General features: G+C 38.1%; 1 protein-coding gene across 7 annotated transcripts in view; it reads left to right on the forward strand.

The window, feature by feature from the left end:
* The window catches only part of Arhgap6 (Rho GTPase activating protein 6), a 434,648-nt gene that overhangs the window by 198,263 nt on the left and 209,023 nt on the right, over positions 1–27,362 (forward strand). The window contains exon 2 of one of the 7 annotated variants that reach the window (XM_070040897.1): positions 10,789–10,944. The exons of 5 other annotated variants lie outside the window; for them this stretch is intronic. The gene's annotated coding sequence lies outside the window, so the exon portion shown is untranslated. Of the gene's footprint in view, positions 1–10,612; positions 10,945–27,362 lie in introns of those variants that run through there. One more of the 7 variants, XM_070040895.1, reaches the window with a different exon arrangement.

The raw sequence follows: 27,362 nt of genomic DNA on the forward strand, positions 1-27,362 counted from the left end.
CGGGAACATCCAGTTTTCAAAGACTTTGAGATCATTAGGTTCACTCAATAATTCAGTGGTGTTGAATACAGAATATTCTTTGATAATTCTGAAGACCCAAGAACAAGGCACTGTATCAGGGTTGTACTGATAGGAATCCATTATCAACCATCAGTGGAGAGTTTAGAAATAACATGTATTACCCCATTGGCTTAGCATTGTGTCCTCATAAAGGCAGGATAAATAAATGGGAGGCTTTCGAATCCCCTTAATTAATGCCTGTGCTACTTGTGGACACCTTATGTAACCTCCTCCATTTCAACCTGACTATTTTCTACTGTACTTGGAGCCTTTCTCAGATGAAGCATCTTTGGTCTAGAAACCCCATTATTGTAGGTAGCCTCCAGCTCCCATCTTAACCACTCATTAACACCATTGCTATCTGAGAAGGAATGAGATCGGTTTGGGATGCTTCATAAGACACAACTTTTAATCATTTGGGAACAAATAAAAGCGTGTTTGCCTCATTGTTTCTGGTGACTTCGGATTTCTGTTATTCACTCTTCCTGTTTCAGTCATTTCGATAACCCTGCGCTGGAGGCACTTGACTCTCAACTTGGTTGTGATGTCTTGTCATAAGATGTCTTCACTGGACACCTGATTTCTCACTCCTGCTATATCATCAGACTCTCCAGTCTCAGGAAACAGTAAAATGTCAGTGAATAATTGACAAATGCAATTAATTTTACTTGACTTTCTCTCCTCTTTTCAGATGCTATGATTCTAACCTTATTTTCAGATCATTTTTTCCTGATTTATTGTTCTTTTTTGTGGCACTAAGGGTTGAACTAGAGTCTCCAGCTTGATTTATTTTATTCTTATACATACCATGAATTAATAAAATACTTAAAGACAAATCAAATGCAATAATAAGGACAACCACCACAATTATTATGTGGTACTTTTTTTTTTTTCTGTCGATCGTGGGGCCTGAACTCTGGGCCTGGGCGCTGTCCCTCAGCTCTTCAGCTCAAGGCTAGTGCTCTACCACTTGAGCCACAGCGCCACTTCCGGCTTTTTCTGCTTATGTAGTTCTCAGTAATTGAACCCATGACCTCATATATGCGAGGCAAGCACTCTACCACTGAGCCACCTTCCCATCCCTGTGGTACTTTTTTTTAAACCTATGTGAGGACAGGTAGAAGGCCTTCCAAGTCTTCTTATGTAATCCTGTCTTCTTTCCCTCCCCCAATGAAGCACTGCCTAGTCACATTTTTATCCTTTCCATTCTGCAAAATTGACCATTTCATCCCTGCCTAAGACCTTGATACCTGCTGTTCCTTCTGCCTGCCTGCAATGTTCTTTATTTGGTATGCTCTTTTGCATCCTCAAATTGTAGCAAGTATGTCAGTTTCCCTGACTGCTGTCTCTGAGGTGTTTCTGGTCCCACTCCCTTACCACCAACCAATCAGATCACATGGGCTTCTGCCTTCATTATTTGCATCACTACTTGGGATTAGATTGCATAGTCAGTATTTCTCTCCTCAGAGTAGTGCGAAAGCTTATTCAGGGAAGCAAATCTATCATCTTTTCCTATCATGTTCCCCCTGCCCACGGCATGCTCTAGTGCAGGTTAGGCAACTTCCTAAGTATTTATGAGTAAGTTAATTTAGTTACCTGGTTGTTTTTTACCTCAGTTATACTAGGAGTTTCCAAAATTAGCACTTTATCAGTTGAAAATTGTAGAGGGAGAGAAAGAGAGTCTTCGAGAGACAGAGACAGGGAGACAGATAGACATTGTACAAAATATTGCCTTCAAGATTTCCCCCCTAATTTTTAATAAATGAGAATCTCTAAGGGTATGATTTGCTATCACTAATCTGAAAAAATGTGACCAAATTTTACACTGCAATTACCAATGTCTCCCAACAGATACAAATGATTTAATATTGTTTTAAAATACCTTCTCTTTTCTCACTTCTGGTTCTAATATATTCAAAAGATCATTTGTGCCAGATTTATTTTATTCTTAAATACGTTGAAAATACTTAAAAAGTTAACAGATAGAGAAAATGAAATGATAATCAGTGTCACCAGGTATTGCATGGTACTGCGTTCTCTATGTGGTAACAACTTAAATGTGAATTTGAGATACATCACAGTACCAAAAAGTTAGCTATAAAGGATATGGCTACTTTGTTCACTCGAATATGGTTCTTGTTACCAAGGATTCCTTGACTTCTGATCTACTTCGAAGATGCCATGACCCTTTAAGATGAAAATCTTTTGGGATTTTCTTCCCTACTTGGCTAACATATTCTTAGAACTTTTCTAATTTGAAACATTTTTATAGTAACTTTGGAGTGTTTGGGGTGTCAGCTCAATTGGGCTTCTGAAATGAAGTTTTTAGAAGAATTTGGAGTTATGGCTTTGAAGGCAAGTTGCTATGGAAACAGAAACAGAAGTTTAAGTGAATAAACTTTAAAAATATGTTTTGAATGACCCCTTTCTGCAGCTGACTGAAATATCTGGCAAAGAAATTGTTGAAGTCAGTACAACTGAAATGAAAAGCATCTTGCCATTTGGGGCGCATTTTAGCTCTGTGTTTGCTAAGCAATATCATGCTGGTGGGTGCTACTCCATAGGTACTAATCTCTGGAGATTACTCCAGGTCCCTAGCATGGTAGTGCCATTTAATTCAACCCACAGAGTAATCATAGTCTAGCAAAGAAATGAAATGTTGAGGTTGCTATAAGAATTTGAAAACAGTATCACTTAGTATTTCCACATGACTTTCAACAATGCTATTAGTACTAGGATGGCATTTTTTTTGTCAGTCATAGGGCTTGAACTCTGGGCCTGGGCACTGTCCCTGAGCTCTTCAGTTCAAGGCAAGTGCTCTACCACTTGAGCCACAGCGCCACTTCTGGTTTTCTGGTGGTTAACTGGAGATGAGTCTCACGAGGCCTGGGAAGGTGGCTCAGTGGTAGAGTGCTTGCCTTGCATACATGAGGCCCTGGGTTCGATTCCTCAGCACCACATAAGCAGAAAAAGCCAAAGTGCTGCTGTGGCTCACGTGGTAGAGAGCACTAGCCTTGAGCTGAAGAGCTGAGGGACAGCGCCCAGGCCCAGAGTTCAAGTGCCTCCCTGCTTGGGGTTTTCTTTTTTGTTTGTTTGTTTGTTTGTTTGTTTTTATTTTGGATCCGGCCGTGAGCCTGAACTCTGGGTCTGGGTGCTGCCCCTCAGCTCTTCAGCTCAAGGCTAGCGCTCTACCACTTGAGCCACAGCGCCACTTCCAGTTTTTTTTTTTTTTTTTTGCTTATGGGTGCTGAGGAATCGAACCCAGGGCCTGTTTGGGGTTTTCTTACATTATGAAGGGCCCTAATTTCCTAAGCATCCTTTCCCATGGATTGTTTTAATTAGCACATTTAATATAGTCATGTGCTATTCCATCTTCACCCATGTGGAGTATACAAGCCTATATGGATACTCATATTGGAAACCTGTTAAAGAACTTTTCACTTAGTAGATGGTGGTATGTTTTACAAACATATTTTAGTTAATTTAATATGGGATGTTCCATACTTAATTCAGAAGTGGTCAAGTCTAAATTTATTAATGTAAATGAAAATTACAAGAGGAAATTACCATCTTTCCCTATGAGCCCATGAAGATAGTCTAGTGTAATTTGTTTTACAATGACATGGCAAGAATTCAGTTAGCTTTTTCTGATTGGTGGATGAAGAGTTTTAACCCTTAAAGTTATGCAGCAACACATACAAGTTCACTGGTGCTTCACTGAAAAGTGATTGCTTTGGATCTGTGCTACATAAGGAATAATTGCAGCTGAAGGCTACTGTTGACCCACCCTGGACCCCATTTCAATCTTCATTGCAGAAAATGTCTCTCATTGTTACTTCTTCCTTGAAGGCCCTGAGTTTCCACTTTCACAATATCCATTTTGTTTGTAATTGCTCTTTGAAGACCATATTTATGGCAAAACTAGAAAATTCAAAGGGGCAGGGCCAGAACCATGGACCTTGTAGTGACTGTTTATCCTTAGCCAACTTTCGTATGTGCCTCATGCCTCGTATGTGCTTGAGTGTCACTAGAATTAATCAATTAAAACTCTTTTAGAAATAGTCTCATAAAGTAATGATAATAGCCAGTCTTTATCAAGGAGGTTCTGTGAGTCCTAGACAATCTACATATATCGTTTCAATCCTTAAAAGGATGCTATGAGGTTGGTCCCATTATCATCCACATCTAAAAGTTGAGGAAACTGAGACATTGATTTTGTATGTTTCAGAGCCACATAGCATTGAGTGATCGGACTATGACTCAAATCCTTGTCTGTTTCTTTGACGAATGCTCTGAATGCTCCATAGTTTACTGTTAAAGTGTCATTGGCTTGAGGTTACCCTTGATGAAATGCTTTTTAAAGTTTTTATTTTTTTTAATTTAAACTTTATTGTAAAGGTGATGTACAGAGGTATTACAGTTACATAGGTCAGGGAATGAGTACATTTCTTTTTGAACAGTATCACCTCTTCCCTCATTTTCTCCCACTTTTCCCCCTCCCAGCCCTCCAAGTTGTAAAGTTTATTTCCAACATGGTGTGCTTTTTAAGTTTTTTTAATTTAATAATAGTAATGATTATGCTCACATATCCCATCCGAGTCTAGAAAACCACTGACTTGTTCTCCATAACATGACATCTTTTGAAATTATTTCCCCTGTCCTTCCCACTCACTAGGACGTTTCCTATCTCCATTGATCATTTATGTCAAAAAGGCCCAAACATAGCGAGAGAAAGTTAGGTGAATTGGTAATGAGATCAGAGGGAAAAAAAACTCTTGATATTCTCCTTATCAGCACTGTATGTACATACACAAATAAAGAACATCCTGTCTTGTCTTTTCAGTTGAGTGTCGTGATTCTATCATTTTCACCCCTGTGTTTTTACTAGGAAAGTGCTTTGGATTGAATCATGGCATTTTAGTCTCGCCTGAATTCTCCATGCTCCCTCTTTGCATGGCCATTCTAATGAAACATCCATTTCAGGAATGATACCGCGTGGTTGAACTTGCAATAGCCTGGAAAAGGTCCATGAGAGCTGGCATCCTGTCCTCATCACCGTTTTCCCAAAGTATTTATGAACCAGGATAAACACAAGTCCCACATGGATTTGTGGTGAATCTGGGCAGCCCTGTGTTATACAAACCCTAGCATTTATGGCACACATGCATTCCAATTCATTCATTTTAAAGGGAGTGGCAGTTCATAGACCTCTCTTGGGGAAAAGTTTGACCCTTATCCAAATGAACTGGTTAAAAAAATGCATAGTAGATTTTTTTTTTCAGGATGGCTGCAGAGTGAAGCCTTATCATTGGGACACAGTTAGAAAGATTTCCTGCATTTATTTGGTTCCCACCATTTATAAAGGTGTCAAAAGTGCTGATGCTGTCAGATTCTGCAAACATAGGCACACTATCACTGGATACTTCTGCTATTGTAGTTTTGCTATATGATTATGCCTTGATCTGTATTCAGAAGGGAGAATATTTGTTAGAACTTAAATGTATTGAGCTCAGACTATTTTCAACTAGGAAGGCAAATAAAATGCCACCTTGTTAGTACTAAGCATGAACCATTATCATGTTTTTTTTAAAGGAACATGTAGTCTCTTGTTGGGCATCAAAGGAAAACTTGGATTTAGGGAATCATGGAGTTGTTTATGATATGTCTAGACTAAGAGGGGCATATTTTTATTTACAGGATCACTAGAAAGGAATAAACTACAGAACACACATGCATGCACATAGGCACATTGCTGCTTTCCTTTATAGTTGTGTTGTCTAAAATGTAGAATTCTGAAAGTTAAGCTACTGACGTACAAATACTGTAAAACAAATACTCTGACATGCAGCACCTTCAAACAACTGTCACCTATCCTATATGGTCAGCTGGTTGGCTTATGTAGGCAGAGTTCATCTGTTTAACCTGCAGTCCAGAAATCAGTCTCACAAGATAGAGCTCATGTTAGTCCCCACTCTTGGGTGTTTATTCAGAAGCCCTGGCTCATGGGGCAGCATCTACATGGAGAAGTGTAGTGATGTGATGGCAGAGACACAAGATGTCAAGTAAAATCAACCCAAAAGTTTTAAAGCATAAACAGGGATCTGACATACTGTTGTCTCTGCTCACCTGTCACTGTTCCAAGGCAAGTCATATTTCCAAGCTAAAGGCTGATGAACAGAGAAAATATACTCTTTCCATGATGGGGCCACAGGAAAGGTGGAAGTGCAGGGAAGGATGAAGAAATGGGCGTATTTGTCACTTTATCACAGATGAATTTAATTCTCCTGAGAATTATGCTGTTTGATTGTTCTTTTTAAGAAAGCACAAATCAATGTATCCCAGATTTTCCTTCTAACTTAAGGCAATGAGTACTTCCTCTAATGGATATCAATGTATATTTCATTATGACTGAATTATAAAACAAAGGTAGGATTTTGGGTTTCTCCCACTTCTATCAGTCTTTCCAAACGCATAGTAATTGGATACAGATAAATATGAACGGAATATTATAGAAATACACTAGACTAGCCAGGCGCTGGTGGCTCACGCCTGTAATCCTAGCTACTCAGGAGGCTGAGATCTGAGGATCGAGGTTCAAAGCCAGCCCGGGCAGGAGAGACCGTGAGACTCCTATCTCCAATAAACCACCAGAAAACCGGAAGTGGCACTGTAGCTCAAGTGGTAGAGCGCTCGCCTTGAGCTGAAGGGCTGAGGGACAGCACCCAGCCCCACGGCCGACCAAAAAAAAAAAAAAAAAAGAAATACGCTAGACTGGATGGGATTCATAGTTTTGCAGAATTACCACAGTCTTTCCTGATTCCTTGGGCTTAACAGCTTTGGCTCCTCCAACTAGCAAAAGTAAAACATTCAGAATTCTTGCCTTAGTGACCTTTCAAATTAAACTTTTAATGAACAAACATAATATATATGTGTTTATATAATATTTGTGGTGTACAGCTTCATTTTTAAACTATGTATGCTATGCACTGTGGGATATCTAAATCAGTATAATTAACATATCCATGACCTTGCTTACTCTTGTGATGAGAATACTTGAAGTCTTCTTAGTTGTCTAATATATAATTCAGTGTTACTCTCTATAGTCATCATTTAGTGTGAAATTTTTCTGAAAACAACTCCCTGGAGATTTGTAATTTGCTTGTATTTACTAGTATCAGTTAAGGCTTCTAAGCAAAATATATGTAGCTCCTGTTTGAGAATCTAGAAGAATTTGTGGATGATTTATAATAGGAAGACAAATAGATTAATCCTTTAGGATGAGGAAATCATATACAATGATTTGAGAAGCCCTTGGCTAATTTTTTAAACCAATTTTGACAGGTTAATGGATAAGCTAAATTAAAAATAATACACATAGAGAAAATCTCCTCTCTTTGTAGTTTAAAAACCTTTGTCTTGTCTTCTTCCATTATAGCAACTTAATTAAGCATGTACAAAATTCTACCTTTTGCTCAGTTTGTTTTGTATATGACCACAACTAGTAAAAAGTCTATAAAATTGTAGTAGATTGGCTGAGAATGTGGCTATTTAACATGCATGAAACCCTCAGAACCACATACACCAAAAAAGCCAGAAGTGGAGCTGAGGCTCAAGTTGTAGAATGCTAGCCTTGAGAAAAAGAAGCTCAGAGACAGTGCCCAGGCCCTGAGTTCAAGCCCCAGGATTGGCAGAATATTGCAGTAGATCAGCTCATAAATTGGGTGTCAGAAAGCTGAAGACTACTGCCTCCTTGAAGTGCATTTTGTGAGCCTATAATGTGCAGTTTTACATTTTTAGATGATTGAAAAAGCCAAAGGAATATTTTATGCTATGTGAAAAATTATATGAATTGCAACTTTTTGTGTCCATAATTAAAATTTTATTGGAACACAGCCACACACATTTGTTTTTCCATTGTCTGTGGCTGTTTTCCCACTATAACAGAAGGGTCCACAAGTTGGAACAGACTGAATAGCATGCAAAGGCTAAGATACATACTATCAGGCCTTAACAAAAAGGGGACTATCATTGTCTGTCATTGGTTTAAAGCAGTCAAATTACTATAGATCCTATATATAGATCTATGCATGGTTTATAAGAACAAGGTGGTCTTGTCTTGAATAAAAAGATGAGTATGTGTATATCCATCTATATCTATATCCGTATCCATATGTATCTACATAGTATCTGAAACTTATAGGCCTTATCTGATCTCTAAGTCACCAGAATATCCTTTGGATTTAAGTTATAAATAGCATTCCTTCCCATGGTCTATTTGATAAATATTCTAGGCAAAATCTTTTTAAGTATTGCTAGTTTCACAGGTTCAAAGTAGGAAGTTAAACTCATGGATTTAAAATGCTGATTCTTCTTGTTTATGCACTTGAGGTTTCTATATTACTGTATCAGGAACTCCGTCAGAGGAGAGAATGTAAAGAATCTCCAAAGGCTCTCCCTGAAAACACAACTACTCTGTTCATTCAATTCTGTATAACTGGTTGAGAGCTTTGCCACAGAGCTGGAGGGGTAAGTGATCGCTTAGTCTTATCCATGAAGCTTGTGTTTTGCCAAGGGATGTGGCCTGTTCTTACACTTTGTGATGTTTCTTTTGGCTGACTCTTCCACATTCCTATGACCCTTTGAATGGAGAAGTCTTAAAAGCTTTAGCTCTATAACATGGCCTCCTGCTATCATTTCCTGCAGGTCTTGTCTGAGATCTCAGCAGCTTCCTGTGTAAATGCCACCTTGATGTCTTCTGAGAGGCACAGTCATAGCCTCCATCATATTTGAAGCATAATGACAAATCTCATTGGATTCTACAGGAGGATGAGCTTGGGATTCTCATTGATTCCGAAGCAAGGGGATAGGTGGGGCACCACCAGGGAACCAGGAAAATACCCCTAAGGGTGGGGATCAAATGACCTTACAGGAGGAAATTCCTGTTAAAAATAGAAACCAGGTCAGCCCCCTTTGCGAACCACAGCATACTAGACTTGAAACTCTCAACCTGTAGCCTGTGAAGGCTGCTATCAGAACACTATGAATTCACATGAAAAGGAGATTGTGTTTTATGATAGCAATTAGGTGGTACAATCTCAAACTGAAGCATGTTTATTTTCTTTCACAGTTGTGCTATGTTGCAGAGTAATGCAGAAACGACTCCATTTCATAGAGTTGTCATGTTGACCAGTGGTTCATTCTCTAGCATAGAAAGCCATTTTAAGAATAGTACTTTCTTGAAAACTGTGATACACACATATCTTGGTGAAATCTTCCAGTGTGCCATGATAAGAATTTTCCATTAGTGGATAAAGGAGAAAGGATTATTTTGTAGACACTGCCTAATATCCCCTCATTAATTAAAGTACCTCCTTAAAATGAAAGCTCTGTAGTTAACCCGTAATATTATCAATTGGCTAGGGAAAAAATGGTGGCTTTTAAAATATTACTCTAATTTCCAGATTATCTTTAAAAAGAGCTTAATATCCACAACATTCTCTGTACCCATTGCAAAGCTGTGGATCACGATGTCATTTTGAGAAATTTCCTTTGCTTGCTTCAGCCTGTGATCCAAATTTGAGGGAGTTTAAAACTGCTCAGTTGTGTCTGCAAATCACATAAATGTGTGCTAAAAAGTATTTTCAGATTTGGAGTGAGTGTGGTTTGAAATAGAGTAGGCTTGAGAATTTTGACTTTGTATATGTCATGATGAAAAATTGCTATTAGTTGAGTGTCACAAATTTTAAAAAAACATACATTGCAGTGGGAAGACATTGATAGTACTGTTTTCCAAGTATTTCCTGAAAACTAAAAGAACAATCCCACTGCAGAAGTTGAGTTTTGATAAGGAGAGAGATACATTTGGGTATATATTTTATATGTGTACAAACACGTAATGCCTGTGCATATCATCATAGAGATAGAAAGTAGACTCATGGTCACCTGAGCGTGGGGTAGGAAAAGGGCAGGGGCTATTACTGAGTACCAATGATGTTATTATAATAATAAAAATCTTCTGCAACTGCATTGTGGTGACAGCTGCACAAGTAGTTCCATTTACAAATGAAGTTTACAGTATTAAAGTTATGTCAGCTGGGTGGCAATGGCTCACGCCTGTAATCCTGGCTACTTGGGAGGCTGAGATCTGAAGATTGCGGTTCAAAGCCAGCCCCAGGCAGGAAAGTCTGTGAGACTTAAATCTTAATTGAACCACCAGAAAACTGGAAGTGGCGCTGTGGCTCAAGTGGTAGAGTGCTCGCCTTGAGCTGAAGACCTCAGGGACAGCCCCCAGGCCCATAGTTCAATTCCCAAGACTGATAAAATAAAATAAAAAAGGGGGCTGGGAAAGTGGCTCAGTGGTAGAGTGCTTGCCTTGTATGCACGAGGCCCTGGGTTCGATTCCTCAGCACCATATAAAGCAGAAAAAGTCTGAAGTGGTGCCATGGCTCAAGTGGTAGAGCACTAGCCTTGAGCTGAAAAGCTGAGGGACAGAGCCCAGGCCCCAGAGTTCAGGCCCCACAACTGACAAAAAATTAAATTATGTCAATAAATTTGTTTTACAGTATGTATCAAAAGTATATACTTCCTTATTACAAAGAAAAGATTGAAATCAGTCTTATGCAAGCAAATACCTGGTGACAGTTTGTTCTTTACTTTTTGAGACCATTGGCTTGGGAAAATACAAATGTGATAAATGAAGGCCAACATCGTTCTTTACTCATTCTGCAGGATTCGCAATGATCTGACCAAACGTTCATCTGTGGTTCGCACAGAACCTGCACTTAAAACCAAATGCAAAAAGACATCTGAGCAACCATAAAGACCAGCTATAAGATATGATGAAAAGGTTTGAGAACTGACTTCTTGTTGTGCCTTCACAATTTGGTAAATTCTCTAAGAAACATATAACTAGATAGATAGATAGATAGATAGATAGATAGAGATAAAGATATATAAAATGAGCAAAATTATAATGATATACAGTTACTCTTACAGGAATATATGTAGTTATATATATATATATTTAAATATCTACATTGATATGTTGGATATACATATAGTACATCTGTGTATATATATTTGCATACATAAATATATATATATATACGTGTGTGTTGTGAGCGTGTATATGTGTGTGTGTGTGTGTGTATATTATCTGCCAGTGATACAGACCAATACTCCATTCCACATAATGACATCACAGCAATAGGACCTGTGTCTTCATTGTAAAACATTGATATTTACTTGGGGTTTCTGAATTCATCCTTTCTGTTTAAAGAGGGTCTACTGAATACGGTTCATCTATTTTTTGTTTCTTTTTGCTTTTCTTTTTACCACAGTGGTTGTGCCTCGTTTTAACTTTGACTTCTTTTTTTCTTTCTATTTCCCAATCTTCATTTATCATTCTCTTGTCCATGGTTGAGATGACTCAGATTTGCTGTTCTACTCATAGTAGTGTCATAGCAACTAGTAAGACTGGCTTTTGATGATTACAAATGTGTTAATTAACTTGCAGACATACATGCTCAATGGTCTGCTGTGGACACACAGTGTTATGTAGGGACACTTTTCTTTGTCAGTCCAGGGGTATTGCATCATTAATCTAACAGCTCTAGTGAGATATAACTCATATATGGTACAGTTCACCCATTTAGTAGACAATTCAGTGGCTTTAAACATTTCACAGTTTATAAATCTATCACCATTAGCTAATTTTAAAACATTTTACTCCCCCACAAAGAAACCAGATGACATTAGCTATTCTCCATTTACCTCTACTACTACCAACATGCCCAGCCACTGAAAATTGCCAAGTTCCTGTAGTCCCTGCATTCACCTAATGGGGAAATTCCATATGTATAGACTTATATATGTGGTTCTTTGCTAATGCCTCTTTGCACTTAAGATGTTTTCAAGATTCACACTGGACTTCATCTTCTTTTGTGTATGCTGGTACTGGAGCTTGAATTCATGCCCTTACACTTTCTATAGGCCTTTTTCACTCACAGCTATCATACTTTATCACTTGGGCCATGTCTGTACTTCTGACTCTTTGCTATTTGATTGGACACAAGAGCCTCTTAGATTTGTCTGCTTCTGCATCCTCAAATCTCAGTCTCCTGAGTAGCTAGGTTCCTCACTCAACTTCATCTCTTTTTGTTTTTGTGCCATTCTAATGTTTGAATTCAAGGCCTGGCCACTGTCCCTGAGCTAATTTGCTCAAAGCTACAGCTCTACAACTTGATACACAGCCCCATTTGTAGCTTTGTTTGTGGTTCATTGGAGATAAGAATCTCCTGGACTTTCCTGTCCATGCTGGCTTCACACCACTATCCTTGGATCTCAGGCTCCTCAGTAGCTAGGATTAACTGCCACCAACATCTACCTCATGACTTCACCTTCTTTTATGGCCAAATAATCCTTCATTGTACAGATTGGCATATTGCATTCATCCATCCAATGGATGAAGGACACATTTGGATTACTTTCCACTTTTCTGCTATTATGAACAATGCTTCTATGGACATGCATGCATATTTTGTATAGCTGTATATTTTCATTTCTCATCAATATATTCCTATTTGGGATCATTATGGTAACTCTGTGTTTACCCAGCTGAGTAGCTGCTGGACTATTTTCCACAATAATTACCTCATTTTATATTTACATAATAGTGTATGAGTTCTTGTTGCTCCATATTCTCAACAACACTTGATAATTATTTGTTTTTTTATTCTAACCATCCTAATCGCTGTGAATGGTTATCTCATTTGGGTTATAATTTTTAGTTCAAGCAAAAGTCATTTCAGAAGGAGATAATTTGCTTTACAACACTATTTTCTGCAGTGCTCTTTTGAAAATTGTAAAACCAACCATGTATTTTCAAATGGGATCCTTTTCATTAAAAATAGGTCACCGCTGTCTGTACATACTCCAGCAGTATCTATTACACAAAGTAAAGAACATGCTCTCCTTGTCTCTGTGCCTGGGAACCTGGGGCCCTGAATGTGGATTCCCAGCTCTCTGCTCAGTCTCACCTGGAGAAAGTGGCAAGGGTACTCCTCAGTCTTCAAAGCTACCAGGAACTTGGCAAGAGGAAGGTGGCTCAAAGAGGTCAGAGAAGATGTGCTCATAGGCACTGGTTTGTGTTTCTGAGTGAACACGGCATAGGCAGCCACTGAATTATGATACACAATCCTTGAGATCAACCCTGCTCCCTTCCCCATGGACCATGGAACCAGATCCACCTTGCTATAGCCCTTGTTATATCTGTTATATGTAGAATGATGATACATGCCTTGGTCCAGGCTGACAGACCTTTAGGTGGATGAAGACAGAAGAAAGGCACTCTAGAAACAAGGAATACTGTGTACCCAGACCTGAAGAACCTAAAGGCAGAGCAGCTTGAAACAACTAAGTAAAGACAATCACAGTCACCCAGGGAGAGAGGGTGGCCGAAGAGGCCTTTGGGTGATGGCCAAGGGTTGGCAAGAAGAACAGCACAGTCTTGTAAACTGCAGTGTTCAGAGATAGATTGTGATCTGTGAGCAAGGGAAGCCACTAAAATATTAGGTGGTATGAAGGATGGAGTATATGTATGTGTGTGTGTGTGTGTGAGAGAGAGAGAGAGAGACAGACAGACAGAGACAGAGTTGTTGATTTCCTCATCACCAAAAATGTAATAAAATGGTAGGAGCTTCTTTATTTCCAGGATAACTATAGCATCTCTTAGTGCTGAATGTCTTTTTGGCTATGGTGAGAAGAATTGATGGATTCTTACCATAAGATTCAGCTACTTTAAGCTACTGTTTTTCTGTTCGGACTTCTGTTCTAGTCCCCACCATAAGGTGAATTTTCCTTATCTCAGCTATCTTGCAACACTGAGGATCCTATTGGTTTAATTTGGGCAGCACTATCCCTGCTGAAGAAATACATCATGCCTCCTTATAGGACCTACACATGGCTGGTTGATAGATCACTCTCACCAACCACCCTGCACCTATCAGACAGACGTGGCTGCGGATTGTTCTGCGGAACCAGGATAGAATTTTACGCCTAAGTATTCACAACTGCGACTAACCACATCAGGATGTGACTGTGGGCATGGGAATGGCTTTGTTGCCTTTCTCTGTTACAAACAAGTCCCCTTGCAGAATTATGAAAAGGTTAACAGTTATCTCACCTAAGTTTACACAATTGTCCCCACATGGATTATAACAATGCTTGTTACATAGCATGCATTGAAAACCTGGTTGCCACTATTATTATAAATCACTCCATTCAATCCCCTACCCCTACATACCCCCATATACACACATTTGCATCGTTCTCTGCTTGATAAGGTTTTTCATCTTTGACTCAGAGACCAGTGATAATAATACATTTGGATCAATGGACAGATGACTTTCAGTTCTGTTTTCATCATTTTTAAAGTTACAGTGTTGAAGTCATGTGTTTTCTTTAGTTATTAATCTTACTTCTCCCTTCAGTGTTTTATTGAATTGCATTTCATCATGTTTTGGTTCAATGATTTATAGTCAGCTCACAATTTCCAGTCTCAAGATTAAAGCTACTCAAAAATTACTTAGGACATTCATTGTGCTAGCCGAACAAAAAACATTGAAGTGTATAATACCAGATCTGTATACAATTCATTCATTATTCAGTTGAATTCCATCACACATTTCTACTCTATTCATTTCCAAATGGTCAGTGAGCTCAAAAACATACATACCATTAACCAATGAGGGCCTGTCAATGTGCTTGAAATCTATCTGTGAAGGAAATGTAATTTAAAACCACAGGAAATACCAGTTTATACTCAGTTGAATGGCAATAATCAAAAAGATAATAACAAGTGTCGGAGAGGATATGGAAAAATTAAAACCCTCATAAATTGCTGGTAGCAGTGAGCTTGGAAAACAGTCTGTCTGTTTCTTAAAACATTAAACACAGAATTATCATTTGAGCCATCAGTTCCACTCCTAGGTGTACACTCAAGAGAAATGAAATGTGCTCATGAATATGCATGCATTATCATAGGAGTATAAAAGTCGAAATGTCCTAAGTATCCATTGACTGAAAAATGGATTCACGTAAGGTGATCTGTCCCTTGCAGACCAACTTATGTTTATCCATTCATGAATATTCCCCAACAGGAGAATGAGCTCCCGACGTATTTTATAACATAACTTAGCACTGGAAATATTATTGTGCTAAGTGAATTATTGTGTCAGCCAGTCATTTAGCATAATGTGACTTTTTGCTTGACCACCAAAAGTCACATATTGTAGGAATCCTTTCATATGGAATATCCGAGATAGACAAATGTATCAAGATAGAAAGTAAACGGGTAGTTCCCCAGGGCTGCCCAGGGTGGGATTGGTGTAGGAAAAAATAGGGAGTTACTGTTGATGTTTAGATATAGGATTTCTTTTCAAGGTGATCAAAATAGTTCTAAAATTGGTTGTAGTAGCAGTTTCACAACTCTATAAATATATAGAACTGAACACCTTATATACCTAAATTGCATAGTATGTAAATTCTATCTCAGTAAAGTAGTCATGAATTTTTTAAAGCCACCCATGCTAGACTTTAGTGGTCTATTAACTGTAAGGTAATATTCTACTTAGACATATCTGCTTATAAAAAAGCTCCCTGTTTACCCATTTACATGTTGTTTTGCCATATTATATATTTAAGAAAAATTTCAATTCATATATTACATATATATCCATATATATGTATGTTTATATATACATATATGTATGAAATCCAGCTTATTTTATGTCATGGGGAACTGGAACAAAATTATCAATGACTGTTTATATGAGTAAAGTCTAGCTCATTGATGGAGACTGAGATATAGTTTAATGCCCCAAACCCACACATCCCACACATTAATCAGGACCAGCAAGCTAGGAGCAACCACAAATGCCAACTACAGGAAAGTAGGATGCATTTCATATGGCCATTTGTAGGCAAATGTACCATAATCTTTTTAAGAGGCTAGTAGTCACAGTGCAGTGATAGTTCATTTTATGTTGCTGCTGGCGGTGATGCTGGTGGTGGTGGCATGAACAGCAAGCAAGTTCAGTTAGAATGCTTTAGGTCAAATGTTCCTATGAACCTTGAAAAAGGAAGAAAGATCAGTATCTTTAAAAATGCATTCTTGCATGCTCTCAATGATTCAAATTCTTTCCCTAGCCCAGGCCCAGTTTAGAATTTTTGCTGCCAGAAGAGGAGGAATGGGTCATGGAAATCCCTCCCAACTCCCCTCAGTACTCATTCGGTGTCCAACATTTACTCCATGCCTAGTTTATGTGCTTTCCAATCCTTATAACACTCAATTGGATTTGTGTCTTCCATTTTACAGATGAGGGACCTGAAGCTTGCAAAGTAAGCTTTGCCAATGTCATAAAGATAGTAGGTGGAATTGAGCCCTGTTGGCCGATGCTGAATACAATATTCAGGCTTTTGTGTTAAGGTGTTTGTCATCCTCCCAAGGAGAAATGATCTCCTTCACTCTTTTACTATAACTTAAACACAATTGAGAATGAAACACTGGTTATTTCACTAGAATTGGATCGCAGGTTTCTCATTTCTGTGTCAGCTTTGGCATTTATATATATTTTTAAGATATCTTTTTGAGTTTTCAGATTATCAGCCTGCAGGAATGACTAGTGATTTTTGAAAAAAGAAAAAGAAAATTCTGTTTAGAACTGAATGAAAATCCAGATGTGCTTGTATGTAGCAGTATTGTACTTCCTAGGTCTGTTTTCTAAAAGCAGAGAGCCATTCTAATCCTATAGTGAAAGAACCATTCTTTCCTGTTAGTGAAGTTTTTATGAGAACTAGAAAATTTGGAGTAAGGAATACAAAACAGAGAGCTAGAGACTGTGATGGGGCAGTGTTTGGGGTCATTTGGGACTTCAGAGTGGCCACTTGGTAATAGAGGTAAAAATCAGCAAATGGATAGAAATTTGACCGTAATGTTGACAGAGGAAAAAAGAGAAGTAGATGATGAAGTAGAATCAAGAAATCCTCTAACCTTTGCCAGCAGGCTTTCATGTTTGTCTCATTATAACATTGTGTGCCATATTGAAAAGACATTTCAGTCATAATGGATTGCCAGTGTGGATGGCTGTAGACATAGTCACTTTATGTAGTAATACTGTGATGGACTCATTCATCTCTCTCTCTCCCTTTCACTCTCTCTTCCTCCCTCCTTTCCTCTCCCCTGCCCCCTTCTCTATGCCAGTTGTAGGACTTGAATTCAGGGCCTCATGCTCTTGCTTAGCTTTTTATCTCATGACTGACTGGTGCTCTACCACTTGAACCACACCTCCAGTTCCAGCTTTTTGATAGTGATAATTGGAGATATAAGTCACAGATTTGACTGTCTAGCCTGGCTTCAAACTGCAATCCTCAGATCTCAGCATCCTGAGTAGCTAGAATTATAGGCATGAGCCTCCGTTGCCTGGCTCAAGTCTATTTGACCTGTGCTTTCATAGGTCTGGAAGACAAAGTGGTTCATGGTTTCAAAAGCTAGAGAAATAAAATGGGTAGAATATTAACCCTGACCTATCCAGGCAGGATGTGTGCTTATCCAGAATGACTCATTCCCAGAGGAGCCAGAGTCTCTGAGGATTTATGTACTGGACCTTCCTTGAGTGCTATGACCTGCTCTTTTCTTTTTAATATTTTTAGAGACATTTTTTTCCTTCCTGAGGTTACCCGCAGCAGTATCATTTGACCACAGTTTCTTTGAGCACTAGATTGGAAAAAAATCTGTCACCACCCACAAGATGAGAGGTTTTGGAGGCACAAAACTTGAGAACTGAGAAGAAACTTCAGTTCATGTTGGACAATATTGTTTCTTTCTTTGAGTTCTACGTGCATGGAATCATTTTAGATAACTCAAACCAACACAAAACAAAAAGCTCATTTTATGTTTTAACTTAGATGTTGCAATAAAAAGACTGAGGAGATAGACTGAGTAAAATTCTCAAAGTTACTTTTGGACCTTATGGCTTGACTGGCTTATGTAGAGTTGGAATTTAAAGCTTTGAAGCAAGGCTGAGCTTAATTATACACTGAGGGCTGTTTACTATTAGAATAGGTCGCCACGCCAAAGTTTGGGTTGATGTGCAATAGTAAAGTCCAGGACAGATTAACAGCTGGACACATGCAGAGAGTGAACGGGCCTAGACAAAGTGATGAGAAACATTGAGAGAGCCACGCATGAATCAGTCAGGTGGCTGGAGTGAATGGGGAGAGGTGATATGAGAAAGCAAATACCACCAGGAAAGCTTAGAATGGTAAAAGCTGTGTGTCTGTAGCTCATTTATATTCTCCTAGGCCAGGCTTTCCACCCTGCCTTACACAATCCTGGCCTTTCTCCCTCTGTGTGGCTTTTTGAACCATTACAGGATTTTCAACATTAGCACCTGATTATGAGCCAACTTCAATGTTAGACCCCCTTTCATCTCTCTTTTAACATGGTTTAAGCAGGTCTGCATAGGAATAAAATTTAGCGACATTACAAACTCTCCTCTTTTCAAGCCTCAGAAGAGTAGATTTGTTTACCTAGTAGGTTTTGCCAAGGAGGCAGTGAATGAAATTTCAGTTTGCAAATGCGTTTGAAGTGAACATTTTCAGTTAGGGAGCCAAGTTCAGTCAAGCAACACTTCTACATGGAAGTGCTGTCAAGCTCACCATCAATCAGGCCTGAGAGCAACTTTCAGCCTTCAGTCCAGTGTCGTCCGACAGAAATGTTATCCAAACCATGTATGTGACTTTAAGTTGAACCACGTTTACATAAAAAATAAAAGGAAACAGTATTGTATTTTATCTTGACCTAATAGTTCAGAAGTATTAAAAATAAAAATAAAGTCTTGTACTTTACCTAATAGATCAGAACTATTATTATATTTCAGTGTGCAAAAGTAGAAACGTTACTAATGAGACGCATTATGCACATGTTTCTTCTGTCACATCTTGGAAATCCAATATGTATTTTGCACATATTCCATGCCTCAATTTTCATTAGCCACATTTCCAGCATTCAGTAGCCACATGAGGATACTGGATGTTTTATTTGACACCAGGGTTTTAGAGAAGTGGACTAGAAACAGGTGACAAATTATAGTCAATTTTCTACTGGGGAACTTTTCGTAGCAATTAGCACAATCCATAGCGCTCTCCTTTCCTATGTTCTAGCCCAAGACACCTATGGATTGCTTTTCTGTCTCCCATTGAAATAGGCTGTTGTATCTTTTTAGATGGCATGGGTGTGGGGCCATGTGTTCATATTGTATTGTGCAACTCAACTACGCTTCTCTGTTGGCATTCTTCTTGGCTTTCAGTTTCAACCCATTGGTCCTCCCACACTGAACAGCCAACACAAATTATTGTTTGCAATGATACCTGTTCCTTTAAGAAGATGAAGGCCCTAATAAGATTTGTACTTAGTACAAGGTGTTCAAGTAAAATTATCCACTTGTTTTGGTGATCTCCCCTCCCAGATTGCCTGGGTGTATCTTCATCTGGAATGATATAAATAGGAATTGCCCACCTCCTGAATATAGTGTGTAATAAAGGAGGTAGCTAAGCATCCTCCCACAGCCTGCCACAATTGACGCCCAATTATTCCCCAGAACACCTAAACCTTTATATAACAGGGCTCTGCGAAGAAAGGGAAAGGGCGCTGCAGGCAGAAGTGGAATGGATGTTTCAAACATCACCCTTCTGAATTTAGGTGGAAGCTTCTTTGTGCTTTTACTTGGGAGGCTTGTTACAAGGCTTGGTGTTGCAAGGACAGCCTCATGGAGCTGATGCTGTGAGAATCGGCCAGTTGTAGACCTTTGTATACAGGTACAGGTAAAGATGAACCCATCCTTAAAGAGAGGTGAATCCTGCCTGGTGAAAACCACTTGGTTGCCCTGCACCATACTGCATGGGAAACAGAGAGCAAGCTTGCATTTTGTTAACTAATCTGCTATGTAACGTTTTGCTGGAATGAGGCATGGGCTCAAAATGTGCCTCACTGTTAGACTTTTTTTTTGTTTTGAGAATATTCAAAGAAGGTGGAAACAAAATGGATAAAAGCCTCTATATATATCAGAATTGTTTTCATTTGTTCCTATTTACAAAATTGTTTAAAATAAGACAGACTTAAGATATGTATGCACAGTGTATTCTTGTTCCCAAGATCTAGCAATCAAATGTTAAATTTCATGGCAATTTTCTACTTGGGGTTTGGGTTTCAAATCCTCTATATTTATTGACTTCCAGTCATTTCTTTGTGAGTTTTAGTATTGTCATCTCATAAACCTATCTCATAGGGTGAAGTCCAAATTGAGTAGACAAAGTACATACAGTACTTGGAAAAAAGTGAAGCTTGACTAAATACTACTACTGAGTTTTGAAATTTGACATCTTATTAGATGTTATTCAAATATGTGTGTATGCATTATATATTTCCCTATTTACTATGTACATATTATATGTGTGTACTATCTAGTGTGTGTATATATATGTGCCATATATATAGTATGTATACATGGGAGATAATGAAATAGAATCTACTGACCCTTTAGCCTCATTATTCGTATATGTACAACTGTGTGTTGAATATGTTTGTACTCAAGTGATCAAATATTTGCTGAGTTTAGATGCTATCAAAGAACTTACTTTTTGGTGACAGAGAGTACATTATTATCAAGTTATGACTGCTCTAATATCATATCCATGTGAATGGCTGGGACGTGATTGCTTTCTTCTTGCAGCTCTGAAGATATGATGGCTCTACTCCTGTGGTCCTCAACTGGAGATTCTTTTATCATTCTTCCCCATAGGGACATTGGGCAATGTCTGTAGACATTTTTGGTTGCTACAACTGAAGAGAGTAACTGGCATGTACTAAATGGAGGCCAGGGGAGGTGCTCCATAGCCTGTAATGCACAGGACACACGCTATAATAGACACTTATCCAAGCTCAAAAGTCTGTACTGTCAAGGTTGACATTATATACTTGCTCTTGGCAGTATGTGTTTTTCTGGGGTTTATAATATCTCCTTTCATTTGTAGTTTTGCCCATGCAATGAAGACTGTCTAGATAAGACTGTGTAGTGGTGAGCTGGCTAGACATAAGCTGCAAGTGTTACAGTCTAGTCAGTACTTCCCTCTGAGGGCTGTTACAGGAAACTTATTTATTGGGGAGGAAACTGGATTAGCCAATTTGGATGTCTTTCCAGGTTCAAAAATCCTGGGCTTTCTTCTCTTTCCTTTGCAGAGCTGTGTTCAGTACGCTTTTCTCTCAAGCTCTGTGCCCATCATAACCGGCTCGTTCTCAGATCCCACCATCGGGGCCAAGCAGGGTATTTTTGGAATGTTGATGAATGTGCTGAGAAAGTTATTTTAAAATAGCATGCTGCGATGTAACACCATGAACCAGTCTCCTGAATGGAGCTGATTCCAAATGGAGATAGGACATATCATGTTTGATAGTAAACTGTTGAAAACTTATTATGAGAAAAAGGAATAGGGATTTCCAATTCAATTCACACAACTACAAGTTGCCAATAGCTATGTGCCTTTTTTTTTTTTTTTTAAATCCAAGCCCTCAAAGAGAGTACTGCATAGTTACGGCATGAGCACCTGATCCACCAAAAGGTCAAGTTTGGATAATGTTAAACACTATGAGTCTCATAGTCATACCAAAATATTTCTGGATAAAAATAAGATAGCTGAGATTTGTTTCAGAATAGTTTGGTAGAGTGAAAATCCAAAAGTTGGTATTCTAAGGGGGAAACCAATAAATCCTATCATGGACATGAAGGCTGAGATAATTTGCAGAGGAGCTGTGAACTCCACCTGACATACCCAGTCAGCCATGTTTTTTAAAGCAGTGCATGATACAAGTCCATTTAAAAAACAACAACACTATTTCAGGTCTGGGAAGGTGGCTTAGTGGTAAAGTGCTTACCTAGCATGTATGAAGCCCTGGGTTCGATTCCTTATTACCGCATAGACAGATAAAAGCCAGAAGTGGTGCTGTGGCTCAAGTCCCAGAGTGATAGCCACTAGAGTGCTAGCCTTGAGCAAAAGAAGCTCAGGGAAAGTGCTCAGGCCCTGAGTTCAAGTCCCAGGACTGACAAAAAAAATCAAAAATATTTCAGCGTATGTTGATCCTACTTTATATAACTGGCAAAATGAACAGCCTCATTTTGTATTCTTATTGTCTGATTACCTTCTTCCCTTCTCACATCAAAATCCAATGCTTCTCTAAAGATCTAGCTCAATTCTTTTTCTTTCTGAAATTCTCTAGAAGTCTTCCAAATTTGGCAAATATTTCTCTTTCCACTGAATCTTTGAACCCCTTTGGTGTGTGGGGAAGATGTGTCTTTATGTATGTATGTATTAAATTAAGATATAATTCACATGGTTTAAATTTACCATTTGCAAGTGTACATTTCAGTGATTTTTAGCATATTTTTGCAGAGTTGTTTTCATCACCTCAAAACAGATCCATACTCATTAGCAGCCCCCTCCCATTTCCTTCAGCACTCCTGGCAATGCACTAATTACTTTCTGTCTCCATAGATTTGTCTTTCCCAGACAGTTCACATAAATAAAGTCATGCAAGATCTGGTTTCTTTCACATTCAAGGTTCATTCACATAGTAGTCTGTATTGGTGCTGTGGTCTTTTAATGGCTAAATAACCCTCCATTCTATAGATATACAACATTTTGTTTATACACGCAGCAGTTAATAGAACTTTAGGGTTGTTTCTATGCAGGGTATTATGAGTAGTGTTGCTGTGAGCATTCATGTGTAAGTTTTTGCCTGAACATATATTTTTATTTCTCTTGAAATGAAATATCCCTAAGAATAGAGGCATACAGTAATACCATGTTTAGCCTCTTTAGGAACTATTACATTGTTTTCCGAAATTGCTGTACAAGCCTATATTTGCACAAGGGGCATGCTGGAGTTCCAATTTGTCCATATTGTCTTTGACATTTTTATTTGCATATGTCTGTTGATGTCGCTATTGCCTTCAGGATTAATTATCCCACGTATATTAGTCCTATGTCCCAAATAAGACTGTAATTATCTGGGGAGAATAATCCATTTGGGGGGTCTTTAGCCATTTTTTCTTGATTACCTACATCATGATAGCAGGAACTACTAAGTGTAAGGACTGTGAATCTGACAAAGCTCCATTTAGTGAAAGAAGTACATACAATCACAACAGCCCATTTCAGAGCGGCAGGTGCAGTGATGATGGCCTATTCAAGGTACAGCCCTGGTTTCCCAGAATTCATATTGATTTTCTCCCTCCTGCGATGTCATACTAACAAACACCACTCAAGCCCACTGTTTAATAAATTCTATTTTAGAGAAAGAACAGATCTCTATGTGTGTCTTCTGTTTAGTTCAAATTTGGAAGCTCTGTTTTTTTTCCCCTTTGGGCTTTTGTGTTTCAGTACCACTTAGCAAATATACTTAAAGAAATAAATGCTTTGGATGTACACTGTGAGCTATTTTGAAGCAGTGAATCATCAAGGATGCTAATCTGTTGATTTATAAGTATAAAAGCTGCTTGAGATGTTAAGCTAAGAAGAGAAGAGGCACTTTCTAAAATTTTAATTTCCCTGGACTCAAAAATAAATCATCTATATGCTGTATCCACCCACAGTTAATCTGGTTCTATGTTTGTCTTTCTGTAACTCCCAGTCAGTGTAAATGAGAAATTATGACATTTGGAATCTCTAAGCAATACCAAAAATAAAAGGAATCAATCTACAAACTCTACAAAGGAAAGCTTTCTTATAACGTTTGAAGGCATAATTGTATAAATATGATAATATGATCATTAAAATGTCTCATATTGTGTCTTTAACAATATGATGAAATTATTTTAAATCACTTCTTAATTTTCTAATATAAAAATATCAATGTTATTTGTTCCAAAGAAGATACACACAGGGATTTCTTGTATTTATAAAAAGAAATCATTGATCACCCAATGAATTCAAAGGAAAAGAATGGCATATTTTTTCGAATTTGTAAATCATGTCAATTTTTAACAATGACAAAAATTCTTCTGTGATTTGTTTGAGTACAGAAAAGAAGTTTGTTTCATGTTAAAGAAAAATGAAGAAACAGAATGAGTTGGATGTTCATATTAGATATACCTGAGTGAAATTTTTACTGCTGCTGTGAACAGTGAAGAATAATAAGATGCTCCCACAAATTTGAACTTTTTTAATTAGCAACCACTTATACAGAACTTGCTATTTTTCAGGCAAGTGGGGTTAGAACTTCTTTTTGCAAATATCAACATCTTCAAACCATCGCTTGTCTTCCAAGAACTATATCAGAATTTGGACCCATACCCCACACAACTAACCAAATTGTGAGTCTCACATTAGTCTTAGATGTAGTAAGCACTGAGTACATATTTTTGAAAAGTACGCAAATTGGACTACAGTTTTATCATGTAATAGCAAAAATAACATCGAAGAACAACAAGATACTTCCACAGCACGTTAACTGCTGCCCACCTTAGAGTAGGGAGTGAGTACAGTAAAAGAAAGGGCAAACGTTCCAGATCATTGTCTGTTGCCTCTGGGTAAAAGGGCCTGTAAGGAGTAGTTTTGGAAATCTAAACATACTGGGTAAGTGAGGTAGCTGTCAGGGAAAGAACTTCCAAGTGATCCTGGGGCGGGGGGGGGGGGGGCATTCCCAGAGCCCAAGGTTGAGAGACGGCTTGAATTTTGACATTGTTTCCAGTTTTCTTGAGATGAGTACTACCATTTGGGTTAGGGTTTCTCAACATAGCCTATGATGATTTAAAATGTTTACATTTTAACATCCCATTTACCCTCTTTTCTATGTTAGCAATACAAACCAATAGCGAAGTGTCTCACTTTTCTTATAAGAAGCAAGAGTTCTGTCTCTCTGGTATGATGGTACTGCCACAGGGTGATGTATACATTAAACAATTATAGCAGAGAAGAGGAAATACCTTTACTTGGTCATGCCCTACTTTTAAAAAACAAATATCACTATTTTTTAAAAAAAAAAAAACTCTATCACTGGCATAGTTTTCAGTTGTTCTTACAATTGATTGCTCTTTGAACATACAATCTTCCACTATGAAATCATTCAGACATAATTATTTTTGGAAGGAAAATGCCCGAGGAAATAGTTATGTCATCAGTTTTGGATTCTCCAAGTTGATTTTGCCACTGGAACTAATATCTTATTTTAGCACAGAGTAACAGTTAACAGTTACCTTCTCTCTTTGCTAACCCCTGGAACAAAATGTTTTATATGGGAATGGAACTGACTTTTTTTGTTTTTCTTCCTTAGCCTCAGGCTTGTGTTGTAGTTCCACTGCCTGTAGTACTGAATGTTTCACCAGGAGTCAATAGCTGCCTTGCACTGGCTGGAGAACCAATGGTATACATTTCTTCTCAATTCCACGATCCATTTCCTACCTTGTTAGCTTGAAATCTGGGAGTATTTGCACCATGGAAATTGACAAGCCATCTAAATTGGGGCTTTCCACCACCAGAGAACCAATTGTTAAAACAGTTTATCAGCACTCTACTGCCTCATTTAGTCATTAGGTTTTTTTTTTTTCAGCAAATATTTTCAAAAATTCATTTTATCTTTCTCTTTGCAAACAGCCATGTACTGGAAAAAGTTACCCATTTTTGACCTTATTATAATAATTCACATGCCCAAGTCTGCTTTTTCGTGTTTCTTACTCTTTTCCCTTATAAGCAGGCTTCTCCCCTCTGAAAGTTTTCATTCATTTCTCTTTAGTTGAATGTGACTGTGACTGCCCATAGCTCATGAAATAGGATAAATCTGCTAAGTGGACATATACATGAAGATCAACTGAGAATCAGAGATCTCTTAGTGAATAAATCTCTTGAATTAAGTTCACAGCTTAGTCCAGACCTTTTGTAGCAACAGTCTGATGGGAAAGGGAGCTTATATAGTTACTTGACCTAAGCAGATACACAGGAGCACATGGTCAGCAGGACAGTATGGCTAATGCTCTGTTGCCACCATCTTGAAATTCTTAATTCTTTTTGAGCCTGAGGTCCTGCTCGTACATTTTGCTTACAGCCTTCCTCCAAATTATGTCCCCATCCCTTATGGTTGTTCAGATGTCTTTAATTGGCTTTGATTTTAGAAAGATGGATTTTTTAGAAGTCTGGTGTCTAGATCAGTGGGATGTTTCTATGTTAACCACAGATGGATGCTTGCTCACATCACAGTGAATCCTGAATAAGGAGTTAAGAAATGATATTTGCTCTCATTCATTGTATTTTGATTTTCAATTGGGGGAGGGGCTGGCTAAGAAGCAAAAGGTTGTACCATGGTGTTAGTCATCTAGTTTTAAGTTTGACTATAAGCGCTTGATTTCAGTTTTTTACTTGCCAGTAAATACTTTTGGGTTGTCTTAGTAATGCATACTAACTTAAAATAACTTTATGGAAGTAGGAATTACACAGTATAAACTTCACCTGGTTTAAGGGTACAATTCAGGGGCTTTAAAAATACCTTAAGTAGTTGTCCAAAGGAGTTTCAATTCAATACATTAGTTTATGAGTACCATGCATCCTCAATGCCGTGTCTTTCATCACTCACCCCCATCTCTCTGAATCCCACCTAGTCCTTCAATTACCTACTTCCATTTTCATGCATGTGCATCGAACATTAAGACTGCATTCTCCTACCCTTCGTCTCTCACCCTACCCATGAGACACTGCCCCCACGGACACTTCCAAGTTCCAAATTCTTGCTATTCATTTTGTTAGATTGTAAATTCCTTGTTCAGAGAAGTTACATAATTGGCATTCTCTACTGTGTATACCATGCATTAGTTAATAAACTTGGGTATATATCCATATTAACCCTGTAGATGTCTACATTTATAAATTAGACCTAACTTACCACATATGAGAGAAAATAGGCATTTCTTATTTCTCTGATCCTGACACTTCACTTAACATAGTTTTTCTGAGTCGATTCATTTCTTTGCAAAGGACATAATATCATTCTTCCTGATGGATAAATAAAATTACATATGTATACCTACATATACATATACACAAATATATATATATATATATATATATATGTATGTTTCCCCTGTTTTCCTTGAGTAGAGTCAAAGGTTCAAGTCTTGTATTAAGGTGTTTGATTCACCTTGAGTTATGTTTTGTACATGAAAAAGGGTAAGAATCTAGTTTAGTTTTTATACATGTAGATA

Source organism: Dipodomys merriami, unplaced genomic scaffold (assembly GCF_024711535.1).
Source record: "Dipodomys merriami isolate MVZ:Mamm:240054 unplaced genomic scaffold, mDipMer1.0.p SCAF_3, whole genome shotgun sequence".
NCBI classification, from domain to species: domain Eukaryota; kingdom Metazoa; phylum Chordata; class Mammalia; order Rodentia; family Heteromyidae; genus Dipodomys; species Dipodomys merriami.